The 16,257-nt window shown below is 48.0% G+C and overlaps 1 protein-coding gene across 4 annotated transcripts in view; it reads right to left on the reverse strand.

Annotated features, from left to right (window-relative positions):
- The window catches only part of SPRED3 (sprouty related EVH1 domain containing 3), a 41,283-nt gene extending 25,672 nt beyond the window's left edge, over positions 1 to 15,611 (reverse strand). Inside the window, exon 1 of one of the 4 annotated variants that reach the window (XM_081869271.1) lies at positions 15,556 to 15,611. The gene's annotated coding sequence lies outside the window, so the exon portion shown is untranslated. The other 3 variants (XM_081869272.1, XM_081869274.1, XM_081869273.1) reach the window with 3 other exon arrangements.
- Positions 15,612 to 16,257: the final 646 nt, after the last annotated feature.

Here is a 16,257-nt window from a genome sequence, read left to right on the forward strand (position 1 = left end):
TGAGTTCTTTGGGACTTGCCGCAGAGACTGTGCTGCAGACCATAGATATCTGCACAAATACAAGATGGGTGACACCTGGCTTGAGAGCAGTACATGTGAAAAGGATCTAGGAGTCTTGGTTGACCACAAACTTGACATGAGCCAACAGTGTGACGCGGCAGCTAAAAAAGCCAATGCAATTCTGGGCTGCATCAATAGGAGTATAGCATCTAGATCAAGGGAAGTAATAGTGCCACTGTATTCTGCTCTGGTCAGACCTCACCTGGAGTACTGTGTCCAGTTCTGGGCACCACAGTTCAAGAAGGACACTGACAAACTGGAACGGGTCCAGAGGAGGGCAACCAAAATGGTCAAAGGCCTGGAAACGATGCCTTATGAGGAACGGCTAAGGGAGCTGGGCATGTTTAGCCTGGAGAAGAGGAGGTTAAGGGGTGATATGATAGCCATGTTCAAATATATAAAAGGATGTCACATAGAGGAGGGAGAAAGGTTGTTTTCTGCTGCTCCAGAGAAGCGGACACGGAGCAATGGTTCCAAACTACAAGAAAAAAGATTCCGCCTAAACATTAGGAAGAACTTCCTGACAGTAAGAGCTGTTCGACAGTGGAATTTGCTGCCAAGGAGTGTGGTGGAGTCTCCTTCTTTGGAGGTCTTTAAGCAGAGGCTTGACAACCATATGTCAGGAGTGCTCTGATGGTGTTTCCTGCTTGGCAGGGGGTTGGACTCGATGGCCCTTGTGGTCTCTTCCAACTCTAGGATTCTATGATTCTATGGTTGATACAGGGTAAGGTTGTCACGCAAGTAATTTGGTCTCGGGCTCCACAGGGACTCACATGTTAGTAACAACATGTGCACAGTGTTACCGTATTTTTCGCTCTATAAGACGCACCAGACCATAAGACGCACCTAGTTTTTGAAGGAGGAAAACAAGAAAAAACATATTCTGAATCTCAGAAGCCAGAACAGCAAGAGGGATCGCTGCGCAGTGAAAGCAGGAATCCCTCTTGCTGTTCTGGCTTCTGTGATAGCTGTGCAGCCTGCATTCGCTCCATAAGATGCACACACATTTCCCCTTACTTTTTAGGAGGGAAAAAATAAGTCTTATAGAGCAAAAAATATGGTATATGCCGGAGGCAGATCCCCCTCCCCTCCACAAGCAACCTAAACACTGCATTCAGCACCAGCTGAAGCCTCCGGACAGACCCCAAGGGCAGCCCCACAGAGAGCTCATTGCAGTAATCCAACCATGAGTTCCATTCATATCTTGTTTTCCTACCCCCAGCCTATGTGGAGTACGGCACAGAGTTTTGTAAAAGCATCATCTAATAATAATAATAATAATAATAATAATAATAATAATAATAATAATAATACAATTTTTATACCCCGCACTCCCCGGCCAGAGCCAGGCTCAGGACAGTAAACACCAGTAAAATTACAGTAAAAACATAATAGGGGGGAAAAACCAATTTAAAATATTCCATTCCGGAGCCCTGTTCGCAGCATGAGCAGAATGCAACCTGCATCTGCGTGTGTGCGTGTTGCAATTCGCCGCTACTGCGCATGACGTCATCTGGAGCGTCTACGCATCTGCAAGCGGCAAAACCCGGAAATAATCTAGTCACTGTTGAGGTACTGTATTGGCCTTCCTACAGTAGGGTGTGTCCTTTCGGGGGGGGGTCTTAAATTTTTTAAGGGTCTTCAAAATATGCTTTGGGGTGTGAGGAATTCAAATCCCCCTTCTATTTTGTGACTGGACAACATTTCGCTTGGAAAGTCTGCATCTGGCGAAGAAGCATATAAGCTGCTTCAGGAAAAGGAAAGCGTTTTAATTTTAGCTTCTGCAAAATGCCAGGTAATGCTAAATAACGACAAGATATAACAGAATTGCAAGCACTTGGCAATCCCGTTTTAACGATTTCTGTGCAACTTTGCACACATTTTTGACTTGCCAGGCAAAGGCAAATCGTATTCATTTCACCAAACGATCTTTTGAATTCCCAAGTCACGTTGCAACTTTTTAGCATGTGACTTTATTCTGCAAATCCAGAAAAGGAGACATGTGCCCCCCCCCCGCCAGATCTTGCTGGAATCCCAACCCCCAGACAGCAGAACCAATAGCCAGGGATGATGACTATATGCATGATGAACATCCGCATTACTCATTGAAACAGTTAAAACATTATTATTTAAAACATCCCAGAAAAGAATTAAATTCAGCAGTGAGTTAAAGACCAGGTGAAAAAACCTACGTGACTGGGTAAAGGTAAAGGGACCCCTGACCATTAGGTCCAGTTGTGACCGACTCTGGGTTTGCGGCGCTCATCTCGCTTTATTGGCCAAGGGAGCCGGCGTACAGCTTCCGGGTCATGTGGCCAGCAGGACTAAGCCGCTTCTGGAGAACCAGAGCAGCGCACGGAAACGCCGTTTACCTTCCCGCTGGAGCGGTACCTATTCATCTACTTGCACTTTGACGTGCTTTCGAACTGCTAGGTTGGCAGGAGCAGGGACTGAGCATGGGAGCTCACCCTGTCGTGGGGATTCGAACTGCCAACCTTCTGATAGGCAAGCCCTAGGCTCTGTGGTTTAACCTACAGCGCCACCCGCGTCTGGGTAGGCTTGCGTAAACAGAAATGTTTTTAGCAGGCAGGAAGAAAGACTGCAGTGAAGAAGCGTGCAAGGTGTCCATCGGCGGGGAGTTCCAAAGTGTGTGCACTAAAAATAGATACACAAACATGAACACGTGCCAAGGCCCGTCCAGCCCAGCCGGAGCACAGGTTGCCAACTTCTGGCATGGCGGTGCTCTTGTGCAGCTCCCATTCGTCTCAAAGGATCCTGCTTGGAAGGGCTACCTGGTGGTGGATCAGGCCCTTGATTAGGATGCCGCTCGGTTTGTATCTAGGGCTGGCGAAGCGGGCGTCCTTTTGCAAAGCATCTACCTGCCGGCAACGCAATGGCACGGCGCCCAAGGACTCTGGTTCAGTGGTACCTCGGGTTAAGTACTTAATCCGTTCCAGAGGTCCGTTCTTAACCTGAAACTGTTCTTAACCTGAAGCACCACTTTAGCTAATGGGGCCTCCCGCTGCCGCCGCGCAATTTCTGTTCTCATCCTGAAGCAAAGTTCTTAACCCGAGGTACTATTTCTGGGTTAGTCTGTAACCTGAAGCGTATGTAACCTGAAGCGTATGTAACCCGAGGTACCACTGTACTTGATTTCTCCGTGGCTTTACCTCGGCTGCTCTGCAGCGCCACCCCTGCAGGTGGCCGAACAGGGTCACTGCAGCTTCCAGGCCTGCAGTGAACAGTAACACAATCAGCCACCAGTGTACCCTTTAAAAAGCTGCTGCCTCTGGCCTGGTCCCTTAGCAAGAGGACTAAAGTGGGTCTCTGTCAGCCCCAATACCTGGTCCTCTGCTTGTTAACACCCTTGGGCCACCTTCAAAACGTTCTACCTGCTTCTGCTACTGATGCGGATCAGAGCCCAGAGAAAACCTGCTTTTCCAGGAAGAGCCATTTTGACATCCTCCTTGGCTCATGGACGACGACAACAACAAAACACCGGAGACAGCGCACTGGGTTGAAACATCTACGGCTTGCCTCAGCTCTCCAGGAACATCTATCTGAGAATGCAATTTCTCCAAAAACCTAAGACTGGAGAAATTGCATTCTCAGACAGAAGAGTATCAGGGACTTCTAGAAAATAATGGCCCCAGGAATATCTGGCTGACCACTGCCAGGAGCAGAACACTGGGTTTGATGGTGTTTTGGTCCGGCAGCGCAAGGCCATTTCTAACAACCTTTCAACCAATTTTAGGCCTGGTGTACGGCTTCCACAACGGGATGTCCGTGGATCAAAAAGCAACACCGAGAAGATCTTTAATCCAGGCGAGATCCAGTCCTAAGAGGCTAGTCCTCAAGAAGGTCGCGGGCTGGCTCTGCACATCAGTGCTCCTAAATCAGGGCTTAAAGCATGTGCCACTTGCAGACAGCAAAATGTGCAGTCGGGAAACGGCTGCGTTCAGATTTATTCCACGTCGGAAAAGTCAGCCGCCCTGCAGAAGTGGCCCTCACCTGCTTGGGAGGCCGAGAATAAATATTTCACTGAAAAGCATCATCTGCAGACCCTAGACAGCAAGCGTGGCAAATTCCTGGTGCTACTGCCATGTGCCTGACTCAAGAGCAGTTCTGGAGTAATTCTGCACCAGCTGACGAATCGGTTCCAAAGGGGGGGGGCTGGCAGGTTCCACCGCCCCCCCCTGAAAAGCCCTAACCTGCCACTATCACGCGAATCAAAACCTGGAGCCGCCCATGGATGAATCACCCAAATTTTAGTCGATCAAAGACAGCCACGTACCACCCGAACCTCGAGAGAAATGCCCTTTTCGAAATACTGAAGGAAACGGGAGAGAGAGAGAGAGAAAATGTACAGTTTGATAAACAGAAGAAAACTGCACGCCGTTAGAAGGAAAGGCCAGCTTAAGGGGCGAGGGGACGACATTTTCCATTACAGCAACGCTTTCGAATGGACATACAGCCTCAGTAACCATATATGCGTGGATTTCAATTTACAGGTTCCCTTTCCTCATATAATCAGCCGAAGTTGCCCCTTTTTAACACAAACACACACTCCATGTTCACTACACAAAGTACTGTATTTTTCGCTCTATAAGACGCACCAGGCCACAAGACGCACCTAGTTTTTGGAGGAGGAAAACAAGGGAAAAAATATTCTGAATCCCAGCAGCCAGAACAGCAAGAGGGATCGCTGTGCGGTGAAAGCAGCAATCCCTCTTGCTGTTCTGGCTTTTGGGATAGCTGCGCAGCCTGCATTCGCTCCATAAGACGCACACACATTTCCCCTTACTTTTTAGGAGGGAAAAAGTGAGTTATGGAGCAAAAAATACGGTAGTTACCAAAGCAGTGTAGGCTCCTTCGCTCTAGCCAAGTCCGTCTGGCCAGGTGCCTTGCAAAGGCTTCTCCACCCCCAAGCCCTCTTTTAAATTAATTTTTGATTTCACTTATTTATTTTTATTTATTTTTAAAGGCAAGGTGCCCTTCTGCACACCCAGTTGTCTCCCCTCGCACTTTCCTCTTTTTGATACCTCCCCCCCCCCGCTCATCACAACCTGTGAAACAATTTTCTTGCACAGATTTGAAATTCTCCCTCTCCTCTCCTCCCCCCCCCCACTAATTTCTGTGCACCAAAGTATATTTAGCCACATTTTTAAAGGGGTGCCACATATTCATTCTCACACTCTCTCTCTGATGAAAAGAACAGCCCAGCTTACTGGAAGAGGCAGTGGCGTAGCGTGGGGGGGTGCAGGGGGGGCCGGCCGCACCGGGCACAACATCTGGGGTTAGGGCAAATCCACGGGTTAGGGGGCGCAAATCCACGGGTTAGGGGGCGCAAATTACTTGCCTTGCCCCGGGTGCTGACAACCCACGCTACGCCATTGGGAAGAGGAAGCTTGCATGTATGGTAAAATACACCCCTGCACAGATCACGAAGCCTGCTGCATGCAGCGATACCAAGGAACAATGCATTAAGAGGCAGAACGCAAAGGAGGGATGAGGAGGCAACTTCCTTCTGCTTCAGTGTAACGGCAGCAAGGAGCAGACTTCTGTTAAGAGGCCTGGCAGGAAGGCTTAAGGGGGTAGCAAGCTGAATCGCCTGGCTCGCAAGTTGTCCCTGGGACGAACAGGACGCTGCGGCCTCAATAGCAAAAGAGTAGCAGCTTTTGCTGGATGCTGAGCATCTTAGTTCTCAGAGCTAGGGATTGTTGTTTTTTAAATTAAGAAACAAGGCGCTAGTCCTTATGAGCGCTTGACAAAGACATCGGAAAGGAAAGGAAAGGAAGCGAGGCTAGTTTCTGTCAAAGAATGACATAAACAACTACCTGACATTCAGAAGACATCTTAAGGCAGCCCTGTTTAGGGAAGTTTTTAACGTGTGATATTTTACTGTATTTTTGGTTTTTATGGAAGCCGCCCAGAGTGGCTGGGGAGGCCGAGCCAGATGGGCGGGGTATAAATAATAAATTATTATTATTGTTATATTATAAAATGCAAAAAAAATGCATATATAGTATGCATATTTTTACGGGCACAAGGTAAACAGGGAGGTGTACTGAGGCTTTTGAGAGCTTTTTTTTTGGGGGGGGGGAGATGATGCACCTTCCACAAACACACGACCTAAACCACTCATCGCATTTGACCCACCGCAACAGATATTTGTAATTTCTCCACACCCCCCCCCAAATCTGTCGACCTTCCAGTTCCAGATAATAATATAACCAATTTATTCCAGCTGCAAGATTAGGGGTGTCACTGCACACTGACTCCAATATATTTTCTGCGGAGGGTTTTTTGGGGGGATTGGCTCCATGGTCTGTGGTTCAGGAAATCCAAACTGGAACTCCCCCGAAACCTGAGCAGCCAAGGCAGATGTGTAGGTTTTTTTGGGCAGGCAATTTCAACCAGATCCATCCTTCATTCTCAAACCTTTATATATTTCTGAAGCGTCACAGGACGTTCCAGGAAGCGGTTTCTGTGCCGGAGTCAATTTTAGGGAGCAAAGGTACACGAGACACCAGAGAAAGTTTTGCGATTTAAAAATACCCAACAGCCTTCTGATTTAGCCGCCTCGAGGTGCAGAGGCTGGGTTGTACCTACGCAACACCACACAGTTTTGAGTATCATGGCTGCCTCTAAAGAAGGCCAACAACCGTAGCTTAGCAAGGATCCCTTGTGCTAAGATAAAATAAAACAAATCTCTCTCTCTTGCACACAATTACAGTCCTAGAGAGGACTCTATGAAACCAGCAAGGGGTGTATATACACCGCACTGAAACCCAGGATTGGATTCATAAGCTGTTCTTTTCCTTGGTGCTGTGTACAATGCTTACCCAGTTGAACTGCGGTCCGGCAGACTCTGTGACAGGCCGTCGTCACCTGCCCCTTTCTTGGGGAGTCCACAAACTGTTGCCACATCAAGCACCTCACCCACACCCCCTCTGGAAATTACTGTATTTTTCACTCTATAAGACGCACCAGACCCCAAGACGTACCTAGTTTTTGGAGGAAAAAAACAAGAAACAAAATATTCTGAATCTCAGAAGCCAGAACAGCAAGAGAGATCGCTGCGCAGGGAAAGCAGCAATCCCTCTTGCTGTTCTGGCTTCTGGGATAGCTGCGCAGCCTGCATTCGCTCCATAAGAAGCACACACATTTCCCCTTACTTTTTAGGAGGGAAAAGGTGCGTCTTATAGAGCAAAAAATACGGTACATCTCTGTGGCTCAGCCGCCCATTAAAAGAGAATTAGGCAAATTTGGGGAGGACAGGGCTATCAAAGGCTACTAGCCACAATGGCTTAAGAACAGCAGAATTGTAGAGTTGGAAGGGGGCACAAGTGTAATCTAGTCCAACCCCACGCAATGCGGGAATCTTTTGCCCAACGTGGGGACTCAAACCCACGACCCCAAGTACCACCGACTGAGTCGGAGGCAGAGATGCTTCAGAATACCAGTGTCTGGAAAGCGCAGGTGGGGGAAGAGTGTTTTTGCGCTCTAAACCCACTTGTGGGTTTCCCCACAGGCAATAGGTTGGCCACTGTGAGAACAGGACACCCGCCTGGTGAGGCCTGGTGAGGCCACTGGCCTGATCCTGCTGGCCCCTTCCTACGTTCTTAATAATAATAATAATATCTTATTATTTCTATCCCGCCCATCTGGCTGAGTTTCCCCAGCCACTCTGGGCGGCTCCCAATTGAGTGTTAAAAACAAGACAGCAATAAATATTAAAAACTTCCCTAAACAGGGCTGCCTTCAGATGTCTTTAAAAAATAGGATAGCTGCTTATTTCCTTGACATCTGATGGGAGGGTGTTCCACAGGGCGGGCGCCACTACCGAGAAGGCCCTCTGTCTAGTTCCCTGTAACCTCACTTCTCGTAGGGAGGAAACCGCCAGAAGGCCCTCGGCGCTGGATCTCAGTGTCCGGGCTGAACGATGGGGCTGGAGACGCTCCTTCAGATATATTGGACCAGGGCCATTTAGGGCTTTAAAGGTCAGTGCCAACAGTTTGAATTGTGCTCGAAAACATGCTGGGAGCCAATGTAGGTCTTTTAGGACCAGTGTTATATGGTCTCGGTGGCCGCTCCCAGTCACCAGTCTAGCTGCCACATTCTGGATTAATTGCAGTTTCTGGGTCACCTTCAAAGGTAGCCCCACGTAGAGCGCATTGCAGTAGTCCAAGCGGGAGATAACCAGAGCATGCACCACTCTGGCGAGACAGTCCGCGGGCAGGTAGGGTCTCATCCTGCGTACCAGGTGGAGCTGGTAAACAGCTGCCCTGGACACAGAATTGACCTCCATGGCCTCCACGAGTCCAAAATGACTCCCAGGCTGCACACCTGGTCCTTCAGGGGCACAGTTATCTCATTCAGGACCAGGGAGTCCCCCACACCCACCCTGCCCCCCCCCAAAACAGTACTTCTCTCTTGTCAGGATTCAACCTCAATCTGTTAGCCACCATCCATCCTCCAACCGCCTCTAGACACTCACACATGACATCCACTGCCTTAGGTTCTCCTGACCTCAGAGCTGAGAAGCGGGTGGGATGTCCTTGCCACAATGGCTTCCACAGGGTTCTAGTCCTCATGTCGCATTTGGGGGGCATTCAGAAAAGTCATGCAGGAACCCTTTGCCCAACGTGGGGCTCAAACCCAGGACCCTGAGATTAAGAGTCTCTTACCGACTGAGCTACCCCGCTGCCCTGCCATTGGCTCTGGCTCCACATGTTTTTGATGACACCGGAAGTGCCCACCTGGGACTCCTTGTGCTTTGAGCCAGTGTAGCTCTTAAGACCTGATGCTGGAGACAGAACGCCGATGGAGGATTGCAGCAGATGGACCTGTGGTCTGGATCCCGCAGGGTCTCTTTTTAAGGGCCTGCTCCAGAGTAGGGTTGCCTCTGCTCCCAGGCCAGGGGTAACTAGCCTCCGGATATTGTCCCGCGACAATTCCCCATTGGCCCCAGGCAGCGTAGAAAGCAGAGATGGATGGTGGGAGTTGTAGTCCCGCAACATCTGAAAGGCACCAGGTTGGCTACCATTGGATTAGACTCTTAAGTACCTCGTACCTATGGGACCACCTCTCCCGGTATGCCCCACGGAGGACCTTAAGGTCCATAAATAGCAACACCCTCGAGGTCCCGGGCCCTAAGGAAGTCAGATTAGCCTCAACCAGAGCCAGGGCCTTTTCAACACTGGCCCCGGCCTGGTGGAATGCTCTGTCTCATGAGACCATGGTCCAGCGGGATCTGATTTCTTTCCGCAGGGCCTGTCAGACAGAGTTGTTCACCCTGGCCTTTGGCTTGGAATCAACTTGATTCCCTCCCCCTCTTTCTTTTTTCCTTTCTCCTCCTGTGAAGAGGCTGCATCTTAATGTTTTAATGTTGTATTTTAATCTTGTTTTTTTAAGTTGTCTTTCAACCAACTTGTTTTTATTATTGGTTGTTAGCCGCCCTGAGCCTGGTCTTGGCTGGGGAGGGCGGGGTATAAATAAAATTTGTTATTGTTTTTGTTGTTATTATTATTAAGAACCTAAGATGAGCCCTGCTGGATGAGGCCAGAGGTCCCTATAGCCCAGTGTCCTGTTCTCACAGCGGGCAACCAGATGCCCCAATGGGAAGCCTGGAAGGAAGGCCTCAGTGCGAGAGCATCCTTCCCACTTGTGAACGTGTGCTGAGGAAGGCAACCAAGGTGATCAAGGGTCTAGAAGCCAAGCCTGATGAGGAATGGTTGAAGGAGCTGGGTATGCTGAGCCTGGAAAAGAGGAGACTGAGAGGAGACAGGATAGCTAAAGGTAAAGGGACCCCTTACCATTAGGTCCAGTCGTGGCCAACTCTGGGGTTGCGGCACTCATCTCGCTTTATTGGCCGAGGGAGCCGGCGTACAGCTTCCGGGTCGTGGCCAACAGGACTAAGCCACTTCTGGCGAACCAGAGCAGCACATGAAAATGCCATTTACCTTCCCGCTGGAGTGGTACCTATTTATCTACTTGCACTTTGACGTGCTTTCGAACCGCCAGGTTGATAGGAGCAGGGACCGAGCAACGGGAGCTCACCCCGTCGCGGGGATTCGAACCGCCGACCTTCTGATCGGCAAGTCCTAGGCTCTGTGGTTTAACCCACAGTGCCACCCGCGTCCCACAGGAGACAGGATAGCTGCCTTCAAATATCTCAAAGGCTGTCAACATGGAAGAGGGAGCAAGCTTGTATTCTCCTGCTCTGGTGGGTAGGAAACATAGCTGTCAACTTTCAGATTTGAAAATAAGGGATCAGCAGCCTCACCTGTCCCGGGGACAGTCTACGGGATATCTAACAATCCGAGATAGCAGTGGGAAGCAGCGGGAAACGGCGCTGGAATAAGGGAATTTCCCGCAAAAAAAGGGAAGGTTGACAGCTATGGTAGGAACCAAAACAACGGCTTCAACTTGCAAGAAAGGAGATTCCGACTAAATACCAGGAAGAATTTTCTGACAGTAAGAGCTGTGAAGACGGTGGAACAGACTCCCACAAGAGGCTGTGGATTCTCCTTCCTTGGAGGTTTCTAAGCAGAGGTTCGGTGGCCATCTGTCAGGGATGCCTTACCTGAGATTCCTACATTGCAGAGGGATTGACTAGATGACTCGTGGGGTCCCTTCAAACCCCATAATTTGATGATTCCCAGCAACTGGGATTCAGAGACATACTGCCTCTGACGTTGGAAGGAGGACACAGCGACTGTGGCAAGTAGCAGGAGACTCTGAACCTTAGGATCATGGGTTCGAGCCCCACGTTGGGGCCGCATCACAGGGGACTGGACTACCCTACAAGTCTATTGCTGATCGCCGAAGAATTGATGCTTTTGAATTATGGTGCTGGAGGAGACTCTTGAGAGTCCCATGGACTGCAAGAAGATCAAACCTCTCCATTCTGAAGGAAATCAGCCCTGAGTGCTCACTGAAAGGACAGATCCTGAAGCTGAGGCTCCACTACTTTGGCCACCTCATGAGAAGAGAAGACTCCCTGGAAAAGACCCTGGTGTTGGGAAAGATGGAGGGCACAAGGAGAAGGGGATGACAGAGGACGAGATGGTTGGATGGTGTTCTTGAAGCTACCAGCATGAGTCTGACCAAACTGCGGGAGGCAGTGGAAGACAGGAGTGCCTGGCGTGCTCTGGTCCAGGGGGTCATGAAGACTCGGATTGCAGTTGCCCTCGGCCCCAGGCAACACGGTCCATTGTCAGAGACGATGGAAATTAAAAGTCAAGCCATACTGGAAGGCTCTCTGTCCATGCAGCAATCTCTAGCTTATTCCATGGCTCCCCTACAGCATTCGCTGGCTTACGGGGTGTTTTCTTGACCACATACAAGACGAGACCCCAGTGGGCTTCAGTCGTCGAAGAACTAGGCCCGCAAGGAAGTTCACGGATGCAAATCTCAAACTGCACCTCTTGTTAAAAAGGAAAAGGGGGGGGGGAGGAGGGCATCATTTTAGAAAAGACAACTCCGGGTTTCAAAGCACCTTTCTCCCCACTGGAGGAGAGGCTTTTAAAAGGAGGGTTTATGTGCCCTGCAAATTAGAACTCATTTTATCCTGCGTCACCATCGTACCCATTTCACAGGTGGGGAAAAGGCAGGGTTGCTGCCTGATGGAAGCAAGCCTTTACTGATTAATGGATTAAACTTGTGCAATCAATGAATGGAAGCTGCATGAACCTGCATGCAAATAAAACAGATCAGGTTTTTGTTTTGTTTTTAAGGCATGTGCTGCTTTTAGATAAGTCATGTTCTTTCCATGTCTGTGCAGACACCATCTTAGAACAGGCAATCCCTCTCGCGTGAGTCAGAGAAAACGGGCTTTATGTTCCCTCCATGTTTTTCCTATGCCATCCATGTTGTATCGAGCTGCATGTATTCAGTTTTTTGTTTTTGTTTTTTTAAAAAACTATTATAAGGCCCAATTAAACCAGGAACATTTTTTTAAAAAACGAACCAAATAATTTTAATCGGTTTTCCCCCCTCCAACCAATGGATCGACCAAATGTTGAACAGTCCAAGGAAATGCGAAGGGAGGACCAGCCAAGGTTACGCAATGAGTCAGCATTGCAAAAGCTAAGGTCATGTCTACATGGCAAACACAGGGCCAGTTCTGTACCATTTTAACCATCATGGCTCCCCTGCTAAGAATCTTGGGAATCTGGGAACGATCGGTCGGCAAAGAGACCAGGAATTCTAAGACACCCTTAGGCCCAATCACACAGAATGGCAGAACGTCCCTTGCGGCAAAAGATCCGACTCGGAATCCAGTTTAAAGTCAGTTGTGTAGATTTCCTCCAAGAATCCTGATACCCAACACAAGCTCTTCCCAAAACTAGACAACAACACCAGGAGTCAAGACTGAATTTGCCTCCAGTTCCCGACCTGACTCCGACCATTAAGCCATATTCCAAACCTGCGTTCAAAACCGACTCGAGAAACCTTCCATCCTGGTAACCTGATCGCTCTAAACATTTCTTGCAGGGAGAAAGAAACACAAAACCTGTTTTCTTTTGCAAAATGCTTCACTGCAAGAGAAAGCCCCTTCTCATCCTTTGCCAGAGCAAAACCTACCAACTTTTTATTGCGGGGGACCAAAATGATGGAAATTTGGGCACAGAAAATAGATGGGTGAGAAAGCAACAGCTCGATTCTTCCCTTCTACACTCCATACCCTGTTTCTGCCTTAAATGGCACAAAAGAGGGATTTGCATTGTAGGTTGAAAAGGGGGGGGGGGAGAGATAAGAAAGGTGAAGGGAATAAATAACCCAGGATCCACACTGTGTCATATAGGAACCCCCCCCTCCAATTCCCCCACTTCTATCACTAAGAATCTGTAGCAGAGCTGTCCAGGATAAGGCAAAAGGTATATTTTCTATCCAAAAAAAATTTTTTGGGGGGTGTCATTGCAACGAAAGTCAAAGACAGGAATATCAGATCCTCACTGCATATAATATAATGTATATATACCTCTCTCTCACACACACTCACACACACACATACACACACAGTGTTTTCAACATACAGGTGACATCACAATGCGTTGCCATGGAAAACGACATTAAGTATTACAAGATCAAAGATGTTGAGGCAAAGTAGAGAGATGTATTCCTCGGGTTTTTTTATGTGGCAAGGGGAAGAAATGAAGAAAAACAGAGGAATTGTCTATTTATTTGTGCGTTTTTCTTAACTGACTTTTAAAAAAAACCAAACTGAAGCATACACAATCCCCCTTTCACGAAAAATGCACAAAACCAGTGCAAATTCCCCATTTTCCAGCGCAACACATCCCCCCTTCTTTCCCACAATGTTCTAATAGCCCCCCTTTTTTTGTTTTCCAAAAGGAAGGTGGGGGGGAAATATGAATATATTCCATACAAAGTTTTGTGGTTTTTTTTTAAAAAAAACAAATCCTAAACACGTCCAGTTGTAATAAGGACAAATTCAGAGAAAAAAACAACACCATTATTATGAAAAGGGGGGGACGGTGAGGAAAAAAATTATATGCTCTCCTCTCGCCCCAACACACAAATACACACAGCATGCCATGAAATAAATTTGATGCAAACACATCCCTCTTTGGCCTTGGCGTAAGCAAAAAAATTATTCTAGTGGGGGGTAGAAAATAAATCCTAATCTATTCTCCCCCTCCCCTGCAGCCACGAATTAACAAGCACATCCTGCAGCCCCCTCTGTATGAATCAAATCCCCCCCCATTTATAATCACATATTTGAAAGAAAATGTATGCAAACGGCTAATTCCCTTTTACGACAAATATACAGAGATTTCCACCCCCCTCCCTCCACCAGGCAAGGAAGGTTATACAGTACAGTTCACATTTCAAATACATACTTCCAGTTTCAAACCTTATTGCAGAGCTGCAGTCTGTTGTTGGTGCATATATTGAAGGAATAATAATAAATAAAATAAAATAAAATTGTGCCCTCCCCACCCCCACCCCTCCCAAGCCAGATGTATGTTCTGGGCTGTCAACAATTTTTTTCTGGAGAGCTGCAGACCCGACCACCCGACCACCTCTCCTGTTTCTCAGCCCCCTACCCCTATCTGACAGCGCTAGGAACGGGAGGGCTTAGGAAAAAGGTACGCGTCTCTATGGGCCAGCCGCCTATTCCTTCAACCCATCTCAATGGAAACCCTGGGCTGGATTTTTGTGAATGGAGGGTCACATGACCTAGACTCGGTTCTTTGTCCCTGTTTCTTGAATAAACAACAGGTGAACAGAGGGAAATTAATACATGTATAACAGACATATAGGTTTTTTTGTATCAAACTGTAAGGAGGAAAAATAACAGAGAGACAAGGAAAATCTCATTTCTACCCCCCCCCACGCCACTCCTATAACAACACCTCCAGGGCTGTAAAAAAACGCCAAAAAAAACCCCAACAACACCCAGAAGCGATCCCAGATCCTTCCACTATGACACAGCCGGCTAAAAAGCCCCCCTCCCTTGTAGCCCCCCTCCCCACGCATCCAAAACTGACAGGCAAAAGATGACAAGCCCACCGCCATGAATCTTCCAGATCCGCACCCTGCCTTTTTATGAATGAATCCAGATGCAAATGGCTTCGATTCACAAACAAATAGACCCCCCACCCTCTTTTTTTCCGGTGGGATTGAATCCCATTCATAAAAAAAGAGAGAGAGAGACCCACCTTCGTCGTCTGAAGAAAACGAAAGACTCATTGAAAAAACAACAACCCAAAACCCACCACGTATATGGATGGAGGAATATCCTTTTTTAAAAGAAGGAAAACACAGCTAAAGCTACCAAGCACCCGTTGTTGTTTTTTTAATAAAAAAGCAGAGATAAAAAAGATTAATAAAATCAACCCCCCCCCCGCTACCCTAGCAAAAAGGTTTTAAGAATATACAGATTTTTTTTATGAATGGGGGTGATGTTTTCTTATCTTTTCCATCCACCTCTTCCATTGCTTAGCAAAGGTGGGCGGCTGTTAAAGCAACCCACGACATGCCCCCCCTTGTGATTTCTAAATACACATATTCATATAATCGTATATTTGAAAAAAGCGAAATATTTAAAGAGAGAGGGAAAAGATATATAAATATATATATATATAGCAGAAGAATGACTCACTGTGAATCGATGGCCGTTACAGCACGTTAGCTTCGCATATTCACGTTGATGGGACTGACTCTCTTTCCTCCTCCCCCCCCCCACGCCCTCCCCCATCAATTAGAATTTCATATGCATGCCCAGATATATGCATATATATGCATAGGTTGCAATTCATCATCATAAAGAGGATGACAAATTAGCAGCCATCTTCCACCCAGCTAGGACAAATTAGCATCGTCTCTAACAATTTCGGCCCCCCCTCCATTCCCCCCCTACCCACCTCTGCCTACTGTCCCCCCTTCCCCCCCCCCCAATCCATCTCGCCTCCTTCCTCCCTGCAGCTGTTAAGAATTGCCTGGTCCAAGGCTGATACTAACCAAAACCTGGGTGCAAGGACTGTGTGTCTCTTACACCGATGGTGAAGGCCAGGAGCTGGGGGTGGGGGCGGGAAGGGGGGGGGACAGAATCCAAAGATGAGAAAGGAAGAAGTAGACAGCGGTTTCCACCTGGTCCTAATGCCCTGGAATAATCTGAGAAGAGATCAAAAGGCGGGGGGGGGGAGGAAGAGAGAGAGAGAAGGGAAAATGTGAAAGAAATGTTATTCGTCCGATCATCTGTGGGGGGGGGGGAGGGGGTAAGGAAGGGCTTCACTTTGCCCTCAATGGGAGATGTGCAAGAGAAAGGTTTGTGGCTGGATGGATGTCAAAGCACACCTATGCACAAAGAGAAAACTTTGCTGTTGTTCGTTTCTGATATATTGGTCTATCTCATGGGTTTGAGCAAACTGTGGGAGGCAGTGGGAGACAGGAGTGCCTGGCGTGCTCTGGTCCAGGGGGTCACAAAGAGTCGGACACGACTAAACGACAACAACAATCTCAGGGGTCAGCAAACTTTTTTTCAGCAGACCTTGTGGGGGGCCAGACTATATTTTGAAAAAAAATAATGAACGAATTCCTATGCCCCACAAATAACCCAGAGGTGCATTTTAAATAAAAGGACACATTCTACTCATACAAAAAAATGCTGATTCCCGGACCGTCTGCAGGCCGGATTTAGAAGGTGATTGAGACAGGCCTTAG

The sequence above is a fragment of the Podarcis erhardii genome, assembly GCF_964252035.2.
Source record: "Podarcis erhardii genome assembly, chromosome: 7".
In the NCBI taxonomy this organism is placed as follows: Eukaryota; Metazoa; Chordata; class Lepidosauria; order Squamata; family Lacertidae; genus Podarcis; species Podarcis erhardii.